Source organism: Vulpes lagopus, chromosome 1, assembly GCF_018345385.1.
Source record: "Vulpes lagopus strain Blue_001 chromosome 1, ASM1834538v1, whole genome shotgun sequence".
In the NCBI taxonomy this organism is placed as follows: Eukaryota; Metazoa; Chordata; class Mammalia; order Carnivora; family Canidae; genus Vulpes; species Vulpes lagopus.
In genome coordinates this window covers 67,100,470-67,116,117 of record NC_054824.1, presented here as the reverse complement: position 1 = coordinate 67,116,117, position 15,648 = coordinate 67,100,470, and positions in this window count along the sequence as shown.

Here is a 15,648-nt window from a genome sequence, read left to right as displayed (position 1 = left end):
GACCGAGCCCAGGCGCCCCGTAGCCCTTGGAGTTGAGCCTTCGCGGACGTTCCTTAGAGCCCAGGGGCAGAAAGGTGTTTTGCCCTAAAGTACTTGCTTATCTCCCGCAGGCGGTGCCAAGGGTTTTAACCCGTCTTGAAGTGGGAGGACATGCAGGCGCTGTGCCAGGCTTCGGAAGCCTCGAATTTAAATTTAAAAATTTAGCCGGCCCTTAAGTCTCGCCCCTGTGCCAGACGCGGTCGTGCTGTGCGGCGCGCTGGCTGCAGGAGGACCCGAGCGGCGCCTGGGCGGCCCGGCCGCGGGCTTGGGGCTTGCGGGGGTTCTCGGCCTCGCCCAGCTCTACGTCCGCAGCCCCGCCGGGCTCCATGCGGGGTGTGGAGCCTACTTAAAAAAGAGAGAGAGATCCCCGTGGCAACCCTGCAAGGAAGGTATTAATTACAGCAAGTGCCCTGTCCCTGTCTGTAACCGTGCCCACCCTCACCCCCAGCAAGACCACCGAGAAGGTGCTCAATAAATGTTTATACGGAAAAGAATGGAGTATCCCAGAGTCCGCAAGGACACAGCAGTGGAGCACCTAGTCTCTTGGCCTGTACTTATCCTGTATTCGTTGTGAAAAAGTTCTCCACAATAGATGTATGTCTTTTGACTACTTAGTCCAGGTTTCCTGGAGTCTCCTCTGACTCCCTTCCTGCCTTGCCCTCTAAGGAGCCACCTCCCTCCTTGTCACTCCTGACAATGAATACTCCATACACTCTGCCCACATCCAAGTCCTGCCCATCAACCTCCCTCCCTTCCTCTGTCCTCTCCTTGTTGGGTTCGGTAACCCAGGCGTCTTCTGGTCTCAATCACTACAGAGCTTTCTAGCCCTTTCAAGTTACACATTTTCCCCTTCAAATACAACCTTCATCAAAACTACCTCCAGCTCCCAGGAGCACTTTAAATGACTTCCTTTAAAAAAAAAAATAAAATAAAAAATAAATGACTTCCTTTTGCCTGGATTCTGATTTAGCTTTCTCAACAGAAACCTTAAAATCGAGTTCAGAGGCACCAAGGTGGCTCAGTGGTTGAGTATCTGCCCTTGGCTCAGGTCGTGATCCCCAGGTCCTGGGATGGAGTCCCGCACTGGGCTCCCCACCGGGAGCCTGCTTCTCCCTCTGCCTGTGTCTCTGCTTCTTTCTGTGTCTCTCATGAATAAATAAATAAAATCTTAAAAAAAAAAAAGTTCATTCACCGCCTCATGTAAAGTTGCAGAAGCACATAAACTCTCCACCTAGAAGTCAGGGTGTGTAGGGGGGTAGTTTAACTTTCCCTTACTTGTGAAACTTCTTCACGCAAACCACCTTTCCTGGGCTTTTCCCCACCATCTTTGTCTACCTGCTTTCTTTTTTTCTTTTTTTAAGATTTTATTTATTTATTCATGAGAGACACACACACACAGAGAGGCAGAGGGAGAAGCAGGCTCTATGCAGGGAGCCCGATGCGGGACTTGATCCCGGGACCCCCAGGGTCATGCGATGGGCCAAAGGCAGCGCTAAACTGCTGAGCCACCCAGGCTGCCCTCTACCTGCTTTTCCTTCTGAACTTGACTGTGCTCACCACTAGGCCTTTTACTCTTCTTTACGTGGTCACCTAACTTTTTGGGGATATTTGGTCCTTTGAGTCTGTAGCTGCCTTATGTTATTTTGTATCCTCCACAGCACCAAATATGGAAATAAATATATAACAAATGTTCAGTAAATTGGTTTTAAGTGACGGAACAATTTCCCTAAGGACAGAAATTCAAGTAAAAATAGATCGCTAAAAGCAATGCTATCCCTAGGAAACTGAGCAGAAGCAAATGCAAACTGCACCATAGCTATATTTCCACAACCTGGGGCTTGTAGGGACACCCAGAGGAAGAAAAAAATCCTCACAGTAAAAAAATTACAGACCACTCAGAAACACATTCCATCATGAAAGTGAATGGGCAAAACAGGAAGATTAATACTCCTGGGAACTTGACGTAGTAAGGCAATCTGGAAGAAACTTTAAGGGGGAAATGTATTTTCAAGCGACTAGAAATAAAGAATCAAAAGTACTAGAAAAAAGGACAGTGTGAAAAAAGAACGGGAATATTTCAAAAGAAACCAAACAGATCGTTTAGAAATGAAAAGTATACTTATTGGAATGATTGAATCAAATAAAATCTTGCTCAGGATTTCCTCTACTGCGCAACTTAGCAATAGTACTTAGAGATATACTTATGTACTTAAACTTAATAGTACTTAGAGCTATAAAGCAGTTAGCTCTGGGCTGGGTTAGTGGCCCCATGTGGTGTCAATACCACCTGCAATTTCTTTCCATACAGTTCTGTGGCTGCCTGCTATCTGTCTCTCTTGTTAGATTGTAAATTCCTTGAAAGCAGGACCGTCCTATTCATGCTGGCACAGTGCCTGGCACATGGTAGAAACCCACTACATATTTTCTAGAAAACGAATGAATAAGCAAAATACTTTTAAAAACTGTACAAAGTTATTATGGTAGCAACACTTATCGAAAGAAAACTTTAGGAAGGCCTGTATGCCCCAAAGTAGGATCACACAGCAGAAAATTCACAAGAAATAAGATTGTTGTAGACCTTGAGAGTTGCCAAGTATATAAACCACCAATCCCTGGAGCCTTGAATATTATAATGAAAAGAGAATAATACAAAATAGTAAGTACTCATTGTTGCAACTAGGTTGACATCACACTAACCAGGTTAGGAGTGGACTTGAAGTGATGGTAAGGTCAGCATGAGGGTTCAGACCTCACACGAGGAGGGGCAAGCCACACCGGGTACTGGAGAATTAACCCTGCTGTAAATAAGATGGGCTTGTTCTGGATGTAGGCTCCCTGATTACTAGTTCTGGGTGAGAACATTCTGACTACTGTCTCTGTTCGCTCTGGGTGGGAGGTAGGGAGCATGGGCCTTCCTACTGCCACTAAGCCCTGGGGTTCCATACCAAGACATCAACCCCACCCAGAGGCCAAGCTTTAAGTCCTGGCACCCCACCTCTTCCCACCCTCCCCCAAAACATGTAGGATTCTATTGAGCAGTTTCAAGAGCTAGATTCAACCAACTGTCCTGTATTCAGGGATTCCTCTGCTAAGGGAAGTGAGGCATGCCTTCACAGGTTACCAGGTCCTGCCAGACACTTGTTACTGGCTTTACAAGTATTAACTCCATTTATTATTACAATATGAGGCCAAGGCTATGATGATTACCCTCAGGGGATTCTTTCCACAGGTGATGAAACGGAGACCCACAGAGGTTAACTTGCCCAGGCTGCACGGCTAATAAGAGGCAGAGCCAGGATTCAGATCCAGATCTGCCTAAGTCTGATACCCCATGTTCTTGAACAGAGGTCAAAAGCAGCAAATGGGCAGGTGAGGGCACTTGGGTGGCTCAGTGGTTGAGCTTCTGCCTTCGGTTCAGGTCGTGATCCCGTGGGATTGAGTCCCGCATTGGGCTCCCCCCAAGAAGCCTGCTTCTCCCTCTGCCTGTGTCTCTGCCTCTCTCTCTGTGCCTCTCATCAATAAATAAATACAATCTTAAAAAGAAGAAGAAGGAGGAGGAGGAGGAGGAGGAGGAGGAGGAGGAGGAGGAAGAGGAGGAGGCAATGGGCAGGTGTCCAGAGTGATGACCCTGGGCTTTCAGGGGCTACTGCCGGGCAGGCCAGTCACTTGGAGGGTGTTGCTGCCACAAAGACCTTCTGGACTCAAGTTCTGATAACAGAGCAAGTTTTCAGCACCACCACACATCCCCCAGCAGTTTACATCTCCTAACAATACCTCAGGTAGCCACCATCACATGTAAGCCAGAGAGGCAGACTGATGCCAGCCTCACTCTGGTACTCTTCCTTCATTTTTTCATAGCTGGTGTGGAGATGGCCCCTGCTTAAAGGGCCATCCCTCTCTCCCTGAGATTACAGTCTCTGCAGGCCACTTCCAGCCTTGGAGCTCTACAGTTGTTGACTTCTCTAGAAAGAGCCCCCCTGGCGAAGGAAACATGAGTCTGGAGTCAAACATGTCTGGCTCTGAATTCTGTCATTGTTGCTCACAGCCGTGTGGCCCCAAGAGCCTCTCTGAATTTTGACTCCCAAGGTCTGCAATAAGAACTGGAAATAAGGGACCCCTGGGTGGCTCAGCGGTTGAGCGTCTGCCTTTGGCTCAGGGCCTGATCCTGGAGTCCTGGGATCGAGTCCTGCATTGGGCTCCCTGCATGGAGCCTGCTTCTCCCTCTGCCTATGTCTCTGCCTCTCTCTCTCTCTCTCTCTCTCTCTGTCTCTCATGAATAAACAAATAAGTTCTTTTTGTAATAAATATTTTTATTTATTCATGAGAAACATCCAGAGAGAGAGAGAAACAGAGGCATAGGCAGAGGGAGAAACAGGCTCTACGCAGGGAGCCCGATGTGGGACTCGATCCCCAGGACTCCAGCATCACACCCTGAGCTGGAAGGCAGACGCTTAACCGCTAAGCCACCCAGGCATCCCAACAAATAAATTCTTAAAAAAAAAAAAAAAAAAAGAACTGGGAATAAGAAATATGACAAAGTGGCAGGGCCACCACTCAATAAATCCTGGCTGTTATTAGTGTCAAAATTCTCAGGGGTGGGGGAACACCTGGGTGGCTCAGTTGAGCCTCTGCCTTCAGCTCAGGTCATGATCCTGAGGTCCTGGGATCAAGTTGCCCATAGAACTCCCTGCTCAGCAGGAAGCCTGCTTCTCCCTCTCCTCTGCTGTGCCTCCTGCTTCTTCTCTCTCTCTCTCTCTCTCTCTCTGTCCAATAAATAAATAAAATCTTAAAAAACAAAAAAATGAAAAACAACACCCAGGGTGGGGAGAGATATCTCATTTTTGGATTTGAAAATCTCCTCCATGGATTACTTTGAATATTTTCCCAGCTTCCCACCCTTCCCTTCTTTGTGAGTAGGCCTTCATTTGTACAATCCAACCCATTTCTGTGCAAAGCAGGTTGGTTACCTTGCTGGTGTAGGACTGCTTCCACCCAAGGAGGAAGAGGCTTCTCACTAGCTGGTAACAGCCAAGCAGTTGCTGTCCAAGGGGACTCTGAAAGGCAGCAGAGAACTGTGCTAAGATAGAGCCACCCATTTAGGAAACACCTCTTGTTCTAACTATGCCAAAAGAAGGTACATTATAACTGATCATCTCAGGAATTGTGCAGGTCACCAGGAATGTATTGGCATGAGACATCACTAGGCCTTCTGGGAGAAACATGGGAGACAGCTTTGGGACTAACAGATTCCAAGGCCTTGGGATGAAGCATGCAAGAGTGGAGAGGGGAATTAGGGCCTCTGCGCTGTGAGGAGATGTGGCATCTCACTGTGCATGGCACTCACCCTCGTGTCAGAAAGGATCAAATGCCTGTTTGCTTTGTGCTCCGCCCCACCATTCTCCTCTCCAGAAATAAAGATATGTCTATCTGAATCTCTCATGGCCTGTTTGTCCTAAAATGTGAGAGGAAGTTTCTTCTGCTGCAATCCATAAATATCAAATATAGGAATGTCTGGGTGGCTCAGTCTGTTAAGCATTTGTCTTTGGCTCAGGTCATGATCTTGGGGTCCTGGGTGGAGCCTTGGCATCTAGCTCCCTGCTCAGTGGGGAGTCTGCTTCTCCCTCTACACCTCCCCCAGCTCCGTGTTCTCTCTCTCTCTCTCAAATAAATAAATAAAATCTTAAAAAAAAAAATATGGTATCATTCAATGGGAGACTATTCAGCCCTGCAGAGGAAAGAGCTATTGATACAGGCAAAGGCAGAGGCAGATGAGTCCCAAAAACATAATTCTGAGTGAAAGAATCCAGACATTAAAGAGCATCTGCTGTATGGTTCCATTTATACAAAGTTCTTAAACAGGCAAAATTAACCTGTGGAGATAAAAATCAGAACAGTGGTTACCTAGAGGGGAAGAATGACTGGAAAGAGGCATGAGGAACTTTCTAGGGGGGTAGGAACACATTCATCTTGGTTGGGGTAGTGATTACACACCTGGATGCACTAGGAAAATCTCACCAAGCTGTACTCTTATGAAACCTGGGCATTTTATTGTATGACCATGATTCCTTAATTGAGGAAAACCTATTTCAGGACTACGATTTTTGTTTCCCCTTAGCGGGTATCCGGGGGAAGGTGCTGTCAAAATGTCAACTGCACACATTCATGTGAATTCTTATGTAACCAGAAAAACAAAGCGACTCCCTTCTCCACTGCTCCCCTACCAAGCCCTTGTTTGCAGCCCTGTGCTGGTAAGTTCGAGAACTGGTTCTCTAGTAAGAAAAAAAAATCCCAATTTGTAGCACTTGCCAATTCACAAGGTGGGAATACTCTCACTGGGACTGCTTTCAGGCTGCTAATGTGACATGTTACTGGGCATGGAGTTGGGAAGAGATGGGCCCAAGTGACTTGTACAAGCTAGTAGGAACAGACTCCAGCATAGAGCAGCGACAAGCCTTTCTTGTAAAACTTCAGGGAAATCCTGACAGAGCTGAGCAAGCAGCTGTTAAGCATTGTGTGGTTCAGGAGGCAGCAATTCCCTACTATCCTGAATGTGAAGGATGGTGGACACTGCCCCAAAGTGATTGGGTGAAATCCTGACCACATTGTGACAGGGGTCAGCCTTGCAAAATACGGCAGGTCAGCAACTTTATAACTGGGGTTGGTAACACTTTGGCAGCATCGGGATTTTTAAGTGACAATATGGATTGTTGCATTTAAAATTCCCAAATTTAAATTCTTTGGGGGAAAACGAAAAACAAAATCTGGCACCAGGAGACCTGCATTCTGTCTTGACAACAGGTCATTGCATAGGAAAAGCTGCCCTCAGGAGAAGTCAACAGCTCTCCCCATGTCAGCAACACACCTGCTGCAACGTGGTTCTAGTTGGCATCTGAGTTTGTGAATCCTAGTTGAGATTGTGCCTCCTTTGAGAATTAGTTTGGTCTTTTGTGTGTGTGTGTGTGTGCATGCACGTGTGCTCATGTGTGCATGCACCCACATGAACAGTTACCTGTGAGGTGAGCTGAGGAATATCCATGCATGCCCACAACTTGCCCAGTTGGAGGAACCTAATGCCATTTGGCATCTTGGGGTACCTGTGCTCACTCTGGGTACTTTGCAAGCCTTGGGATATCAGGGATACCAAAACCCAGCCAGGACATTATCTGGACCCCTGATTGCCTACCCTAGTTGAACATGAGAATCATTAAAGGAATAAAAAAAAAGAAAGAAAGAAAGAAAAGAAAAGAAAAGAAAGAACCCAGTCCTCATTCCAGACAATTGACTAAGAATCTCTGAGGATGGAGTCTGGAAATTAAAATGTTCTGGGGCACCTGGGTGGCTCAGTTGGTTAAGCGTCTGGTTCTTTTTTTTTTTTTCCCCTGTTTATTTTTTGTATATATATATATATTTTTTTTAATTGGAGTTCAATTTGCCAACATATAGCATAACACCCAGTGCTCATCCTGTCAAGTAGCCCCTCAGTGCCTGTCACCCCATCCCCCACCACCTCCCCTTCCACTACACCTTGTTCGTTTCCCAGAGTTAGGTGTCTCTCATGTTCTGTCTCCCTCACTGATATTTCCCACTCATTTTCTCTCCTTTCCAAGTGTCTGGTTCTTGATTTTGGCTCAGATCATGATCTCAGGGTCCTGAAATTGAGCCCTGCCTCAGACTCTGGGCACTAGGTGCACAGCCTGCTTAAGATTCTCTCCTTTCCCTCTGCCCTTCCCCCTGCTCATGCAAGCAAGTGCGTTCTCTCTCTCTCTCTCAAAAACAAATTAAAACAAATAATAAAATGTTTTATAAAAACCCGTACTGGTAAAAAACAAAACAAAACAAAACAAAACAAAAAAACCCGTACTGGTGATTCCAGTGTGCACCTATTCTTTTTCTTTTTCTTTTCTTTTTTTTTCAGGAAGCATTGTTTAGGAACTATTCAGGTTCCTTGAACCAAGGGAAAAGTCATGTGCAATGGCCAGCGTTGCATCCTCAGGGTGTAACTCCCATCCTTTCCTGTATAAAGGGGCGGGGCAGTGAAGGAGGTGTGGCTTACCCCCAACCCCACCCCCGCTCCTGGGAATGGAGTGGAAACTACCACTGGTCCCAGCAGGGACCAGAGGCAGAATGAGCTTGGGCTCACAGTGAGTGCAGCTGTGGTGCCCAGGAACTTCTGCCCTGTGAAAATAAATTCCCCCTTGAAGCTTTCAACCAACATTTATTGAGCACCTACTGTGTGCCAGGCACTGTTGTAGATGCTGGGGATATAGCAGTAAGCAAAAGAAACAAAAAAAGCCTGCTTTCCTGCAATGACATTCTTTTTTTATTTCTAGGATTGTGTTTATTTATTCATGAGAGACTCACAGAGAGAGAGAGGGGCAGAGACACAGGCAGAGGGAGAAGCAGGCTCCATGCAGGGAGCCCGATGTGGGACTTGATCCCAGGACCCGGGGATCACGCCCTGAGCTGAAGGTAGAAGCTCAACTGCTGAGCCACCCACGTGTCCCCTGCACTGATATTCTAGTGAGGGAGATGCAAAAAGTCAGTATATGAGAAAGTGAGAAGTGAGGAAAATAAAGCAGGGAGGGAGGCCTGGGAGTGTGTGAAGGTGTTGCAATTTGGGGAGTGTATGGGAAAGAGGAAAGGCCTTGGTGAGAAGGTAACATAAAGCAAAGATTTGAAGGAGGTGAGAAGGTTAGCCATGCAGACATCTATCTGGCAGAGGAGAGTTCTAGGAAGGAGGGATGGCAAGTGCAAAGGCCCGGAGGTGGGTGTTTGACAGGTTGGAAGGCAGAGAAGAGGCTGAGTGCTCAAGCAGAGCAAGAAAGGGAAGTGTTGGAAATGAGATCGGGCAATTGGGCCTTGTAGGCCATTGGCTGTGGACTTGGTTATGACTCCCAGTGAGATGTAAGCTGGATCTATCCCTCATGTAGACTTGGAAAATAGTGGGGAAATGAGGTTAGAGTAGTGGACATTCAGCCAGCTTTCCTTCAGATTTACCTTGGGGGGAACTGAGGGGGAGGGTGGGGGGCTCACCACATTGGAGTGCTGGGGGGACACCAAAAGCCAAGATCAGAGAAGGCAGAAGATTGAGGAAAGAGAACTCTGCACTCTCCCAAGATCCCTTCCTCCATGCTCAGAACATCCTGTTGCCAACTCAGGAGAGATTTGGGGAGGGCCACCACATGGCAGGTGCTGTGCTTACTTCCCAGGACACAGTGGTCCTGCTTGCTCAGGGTTCTGTAAGGACTAAGGCCTCGGCCAAGTATTCAGGCTTGGCCCTTGTTCCTAGGACAGGGGCTATCTGTTGAAAGGAGGAAGGGAGAAGCCAGGTGGGAAGGAAGGAGGGAATCTTGCAGCTCGTTGTGGGAGAAATGGATTTGAGTGGGTTCACATGTGGTTGGTGATAGAACAGCGCTCCTGGAAACATGTAAGGGGGGACCTTAGTAACAGAGCAGGTGCATTTAGTTGGGGGCTCACAGGCAGAGCGTGAGTCCCGCTGTTGTGTGGGAAGATGGGGAGAGGTAGCCCAGGTTGGGAAGTGGGTTGTGGAAGAAAGGTCACCGTGAGCAGGGCAGCTGGCTGTGAAGGAGCAACATGTTCTGTTTTTATTCTCCCCAAGCTGCTGTGTTTCTCCGTGTGTCACTGCTGCCGAGGACCCGGTGGATCTCAAGAAAGGCCCACAGCTGTTTGGAGATAAAAGGGGTGACCTGGGGGTGAGGCCCCACGCGCTGACCGTGTGCTCACATGCTGGGCGTCTTCTCAGGCGAGGCCTGGCACCGTTCCTGGGCTCTGGCCTTGCCTGGCTGGCTCCCTTCTGGCGCCTCTCTGCCCGGACCTGGGCCCTGGCTCTGCAGGGGGAGCAGGGGGCGGGGAGAGGCCTCTCCTCCCTCAGAAACACAATTCCTCCCTCTGCCCTGTCTCAGCTTCCCAGGGGCATATCTCCTGCCTCCTGCACAATCACTGCTAGCCCAGCCCCGCTGCGATTTCACACACTTGGCCCTCCCTCTTCATTCCCGGGTTCCCAGGACGCCTCCCTCGGCCCCAGCTGATGCCTGCCTCTGGTGACCTTGAGTCTTTCCTGAATAGTGGGGTGGGTGCCAGGGCCTGGCACAAACCTTGCCCAATCCCTGAGAATGCCAACTTTGAAACTTGATCGTTCACACGCTGAAGAAGAAAGAGCTGTTTATGCTCTTCGCTGACGTCCTCCTGGCCACCCACGTCAGGGCTGACACATATCTGCTGTCTTGTCCTTCAGCCACCTTCACAACCTGAGAGCAGACCCTCCACCTGGGCAGCCAGCCCTCGGCTAGCACACACTGGGAATTTGCTTTGGTCTCCCTGTGTCCCTCACGGAGCTAACTGACTCAGGATGAAAAGATGTAGGACCACCCAGACCACAGAGGGGCAGAGGTCTACAGTAGCCAAATAGGGGAGGCTTTATGAGAAGGGTGAAGGGAAGGAAGGGACGGCTGCCTGAGGCCTGGCACCCACGCCCATGAAAGGGGCACACGGCAGCACCCAGTCCTCCTAGGAGAAAGCTTTGGTGGAATTTCCAGCAGAGGGACAAGTGGAAAAAAAATTCTGGCTGTTTGGGGGAGGGCAGGCAAGCTGAGTCTACAAAGGACCCTAGCTCTTTCAGTGTACTCCCCCTGAGTCAGGTCAGGCAAAAAGGCCCAGCTTTCCCATTGGCACTGGTGGTGTGGCCTCCGCCCCTGTATGATGAGCGCTCCCCCGCCCCCCCAACAGTCCCCCCACAGGGCCTCCCAAAGACCAGTAGTGGGGGAAGGGAGAGGGGCTGGGAGATGCAGGCACGAGGTGGGGTGGCAAGGCTGTACCAGCCAGAGGAACCTGTTTCAGCTGGCTGCTTGCATCTTCCCTGGAGCCACATCATCCCACAGCGCTGGCCAGCCTGTCCCTCACAGGCCATTAAGCTCTCAGCAGGTGCTGTGCTTGACTGAGGCTGAGGGCGGGACTGGGGGCAAGGGGGGAACTTGGGAACACACCAGTCTATCCTCTCCTGGGCCTTGGCTTGCTAGAGATAAATGTTCCCATTGGGAGGCTTCATTCCCCCTTGAAGAAGCTATGCCCTCATGAAGCCCTGGAAATTTCCTGTGTGTGCACACATACGTACACACATACCACATACACATATCACACACCAAATACACACACGTATACAGCCCTCATACCACACAACATACACACACATATCTCACACACACACACACACACACACACACACACACACACACAGCACCCAGGTCCTAAACTTTGACACTTCTTTTCCTGGCAGCACCCAAATGCCCCCTGCTGCTCCAGGGCTGCCAAGGAGAGGCCCTTTGGGTGTCCCTAGTCTGCACACAAAGCCCTCTTTGCATCCCAGGGCAGAGCTTTCTTATGGGTCAGCCACGTGACTGCCCAGTCCTGCAGTTCCTGCTTGGGCATCCCTCCCTGCCACTGTCCCTCCCTCTTTCCCCCTGTCTGAGCTGCAGGGGACTGAGCTCTTCCAGCCTCCTTAGGGCTTGAAAGCAGAGGAGAGAAAGCATAAGACTTACCCATGCCAAGGACCCCAAGACCCCTGATGTTGCCTCCACTCAGAGGAGATGTGTTCATGCCCATCAGATCAGGGGCTCCTCTGCTTAAAACTGCACCCACTCTCCTTAGCTCACAAGTAGCTCAGCTCAACAGACAGAACCTGCCAGGGGAGCCTATAAGACCCCCGGCCTCCCCTCAGCCCATGTCCCACCATTCTGCAGCGCCTGGACACCCAGATGTGCTGGACTGTCTGTTCTTCTCCTCTGTCTAGCCTTGGTCTCTCAGGCCCACACCCCTTTGCACATGCTGTTCCTTCTGTTTTGAATGCCTTTTCCTACCTTGTCCACCTGAAGAGTTAACTCATCCTTCACTCTGCTAACATCCACCATTCTCTGCAGACTTTGGTGCCCCTTCTCTGGATCCCTTGTTCAAAGCATCTCCACATCATATTTTACTGGTTACCAGGGGCCCATCTTCCTCATTAAACTATGAGCTAAGGGGCAAGGGACTGTCTTTCATCTATAACTTCTATCCCAAGGTCGACACATAGTAGGTGCTCAAGAAATACTTGTTAACTGTGTGCATTACTTAATAGTGGGGCAGGAGGGATCAGAGCAAACAGAGAGGAATACACACACACACACACACACACACACACACAAACAAAACAAAAATCAGAGAGGAACACCAGCTCTCTCAGGAGGGAAAGGAATTCCTGTGGTAGGTAGCAAGGAGGGCTCTTTGGAGGAAGTGAGCACGCTGTAGACAGAGTGGAGACATTCCAGGCAAAAGGAACTGACTGGTCAAGGCAGGGGATAACCATAGCAAAGGTCTTCGGTCAGGAGCAGGAATGGTTGCAGCCAGCACTCCCTGAGTGTCTACTCTGTACCAGGCCTCACTCTGGGCCCTTACACAGGTTACTATCCTATTTTAATCTGCACAACCACTGCAGGAGGTTGGTGCTATAATGATCCCCACATGAGGAAAAGTGATTTCACACATGAGGAAAAGTGAGGCTCAGTTACTGGCCCAAAGCAAATAGGTCAGATTTGATGAAAGAAGCAGAGAAACCAGAACTGATCGAGAGTATGGGATTCAACCTTGTACAACAGGAAAGCTACTTCAGGAGAGTCTTTTATTTTTATTTATTTTTTTTAGAGAGAGAGTGCACATGAGTGGGGTGGGGGAGGGGCAGAGGGAGGAAGAGAGAGAAAGAGAGAGAGAGAGAGAGAGAATCCTAGGTAGGCTCCACGCCGAGCAGGAGCCTGATGTGGGACTTGATCCCATGACCCTGAGATCATGACCTGAGCCAAAATCAAGAATGGGACACTCAACCAATTGAGCCACCCAGGCGCTGCCAGGGAAGTTGCTTAAAGAATCTGTGCCTCTGAGTATAAGCTCATTATGGCAGGCAGCGGGGAAGGGAAGATGGATGTGAAATGGAGGGAGCAAGAATGAACTGAACCAGTGAGGAAGAACTGGGGCTCTGCAGAACAAATGGGTCACCATCTCCAAGCCACCAACCTCGATGACACAGGTGAACTGCAGAAGTGGCCGGCACCATTTATCCCAGAGCTAACCACCCAGCTGTCCCAGGAGTTGGACAAGCTGATGGAGGTGGGTGGAGAACCCACAGACCCACTTCAACAAGTGTGAGTGAGCTACTGGCATCAGGCCCACGCATGGCTGCTATGCCCCCCCCCATCCATGGTCAGCTTGTGGGGGATAGCATTCTGGAATTGTGGTTCCACTTGAGTGCAGTTGACGCAGCCCAGAGCCACCCCTCAAGGTCACAATCTCACCCTGGTAGAAATTGGCTGGGAAGGTTAACCAGAGCCAGACCAGGAGGGTCTGCACGGCAATACCAAGGGATTTGGGATTTCTTCCAGTTTTAGAGACTGTGTGTTGAGCTGGAAGCAAAGGTGGATGTGTCCCTGGTGATGTCCTGAAAGTGATGGGCATACTGAGGCTGAGGTTGGAGGGCAGGAAGGGGTGCCTATGGAACCCTGGGGTAGATTCTGAATTGGCTGTGGAGGCTATGTGTAAATGAGGCCCCAAGGTCTGGACAGAGCCTCAGGGGTGCCTGGACATGAGAAGTCAGGGAAGAAGGCTGGGAGTACAGTGAGAAGCTGAGATCACGGAAGGGGGGTACCAGGGAGGCAGAGCTCTGGAAGATTGTTCTGGGTGTGGGCATCACGTTCTCCTTCCTGGGCCAATGCAGATCTGATGGCGGCTGTGCCACGTTCAGAGTTGGGCTCCTAGGTGGTCTCCTGCAGGTGCCCCTGTACACTCTCCTGGCCCCACATGAGGGGCTGATCATGCTGTTGGGGCCTAGACTCTGCTCTAGAAGCCCACAATACTGGGAGCTGAGGGCTTAGATAAGCCTCTGGGCTCAGGATGTAACATTTGTCCATTCCACATGCCTTCGGAGGCCCTACTACATTCTGGACACTGGGTTGGGCTGGGGATCAGGGCCTGGGGACATGCCCTGCCCACAGGGAGCCAGTGTACAGTCTAGTGGGAGGCAGAGGAAGAAACTGGGCATGGCAGTTGAGGGAAGAGGAGTACCAAAGAGAGAAGCCTCCCCAGACCTGGAAGGATGGTCCAGGAAAAGTGGCATTTAAAGTTGAATTTGAGGGATCCCTGGGTGGCGCAGCGGTTTGGCGCCTGCCTTTGGCCCAGGGTGTGATCCTGGAGACCCGGGATCAAATCCCACATCGGTCTCCCGGTGCGTGGAGCCTGCTTCTCCCTCTGCTGTGTCTCTGCCTCTCTCTCTCTCTATCTCTCTCTCTCTGACTATCATAAATAAATAAATTTTAAAAAAAACTTAAATAAAATAAAATAAAGTTGAATTTGAGCAAGCCCCTAGATCTAAGCACCAGGGACAGGAAATCCAGAGGTCAGCCTTGCAACTGGCAAAGTCCTGACTGTAGGACCTGTAGGGCCAGCAACCCAGTATCCTCTTACCTATATTGTGTGGGAAAACAAAAAGAATGAAGTAAACCAATGAATGGAAAGAGGGTTGGTTAATAGATGGGACATCATAGCATGTGGACCTTATTTGAATCCTGATTTTTATTTTTTTTAAGTAATCTCTACCCCCAACATGGGTCTCGAACTCACGACCCCTGAGATCAAGAATCACACACTCTACCAACTGAGTCAGCCAGGTGCCCTGGCTCCTAATTAAAAAGACAAAAAAAGGGGGACGCCTGAGTGGCTCAGTGGTTGAGCATCTGCCTTTGGCTCAGGCCATGACCCTGGGTCCTGGGATAGAGTTCACATCAAGCTCCTGGTGAGGAGTCTGCTTTTCTCTCTGCCTGTGTCTCTATCTCTCTCTCTCTCTCTGTCTCTCACGAATAAGTAAGTAAAATCTTTTAAAAAATGATGGATGAGTCTGCTAAGCCTGCCATAACAAAATACCACAACCTGAGAGGTTTAAGAGAACATAAATTTGTTTTTCACAATCTGGAGGCTTGAAGTTCCAGATCAAAGCACTGGCGGGGCTCTGTTTCTGGTGAGGTCTCTCTTCCTGGCTTGCAGCTGGTCACTTAGCCTCACATGGCCTCCCCTCAGAGGGTGTGCAAGGTTGGAGGAGAGGTGGGTGTGAAAAGATTGCTCTTCTTCTAATAAGGCCACCAATCTTTAGAAGGACCTTATTCTTACGAACTCATTTAAGCTTAATTACTTCCTAAGAGCCCTATTTCCCAATATAGACACGCTGAGGGCTAGGGCTCAATAGATACATTTTAGAGAGGCAACTCAGCTTATAGCAGATGATTTTTTAAAATTTTATTTATTTACTCCTGAGAGAGAGAGAGGCAGAGACACAGGAGGAGGGAGAAGCAGTCTCCATGCAGGGAGCCCAGCGTGGGACTCGATCCCGGGTCTCTAGGATCCATAGCCTGCACTGGAGGGACGTTAAACCGCTGAGCCACCCGGGCTGCCCTGCAGATGTTTATGAGAAAATTGGCACTTTGAATGCTGACTTGGTATTTGATTATATTAAGGAATTATTGGTAAATATCTCTTGGGGTATGATAATGGTAATATTGTTTTTTATACATACACATG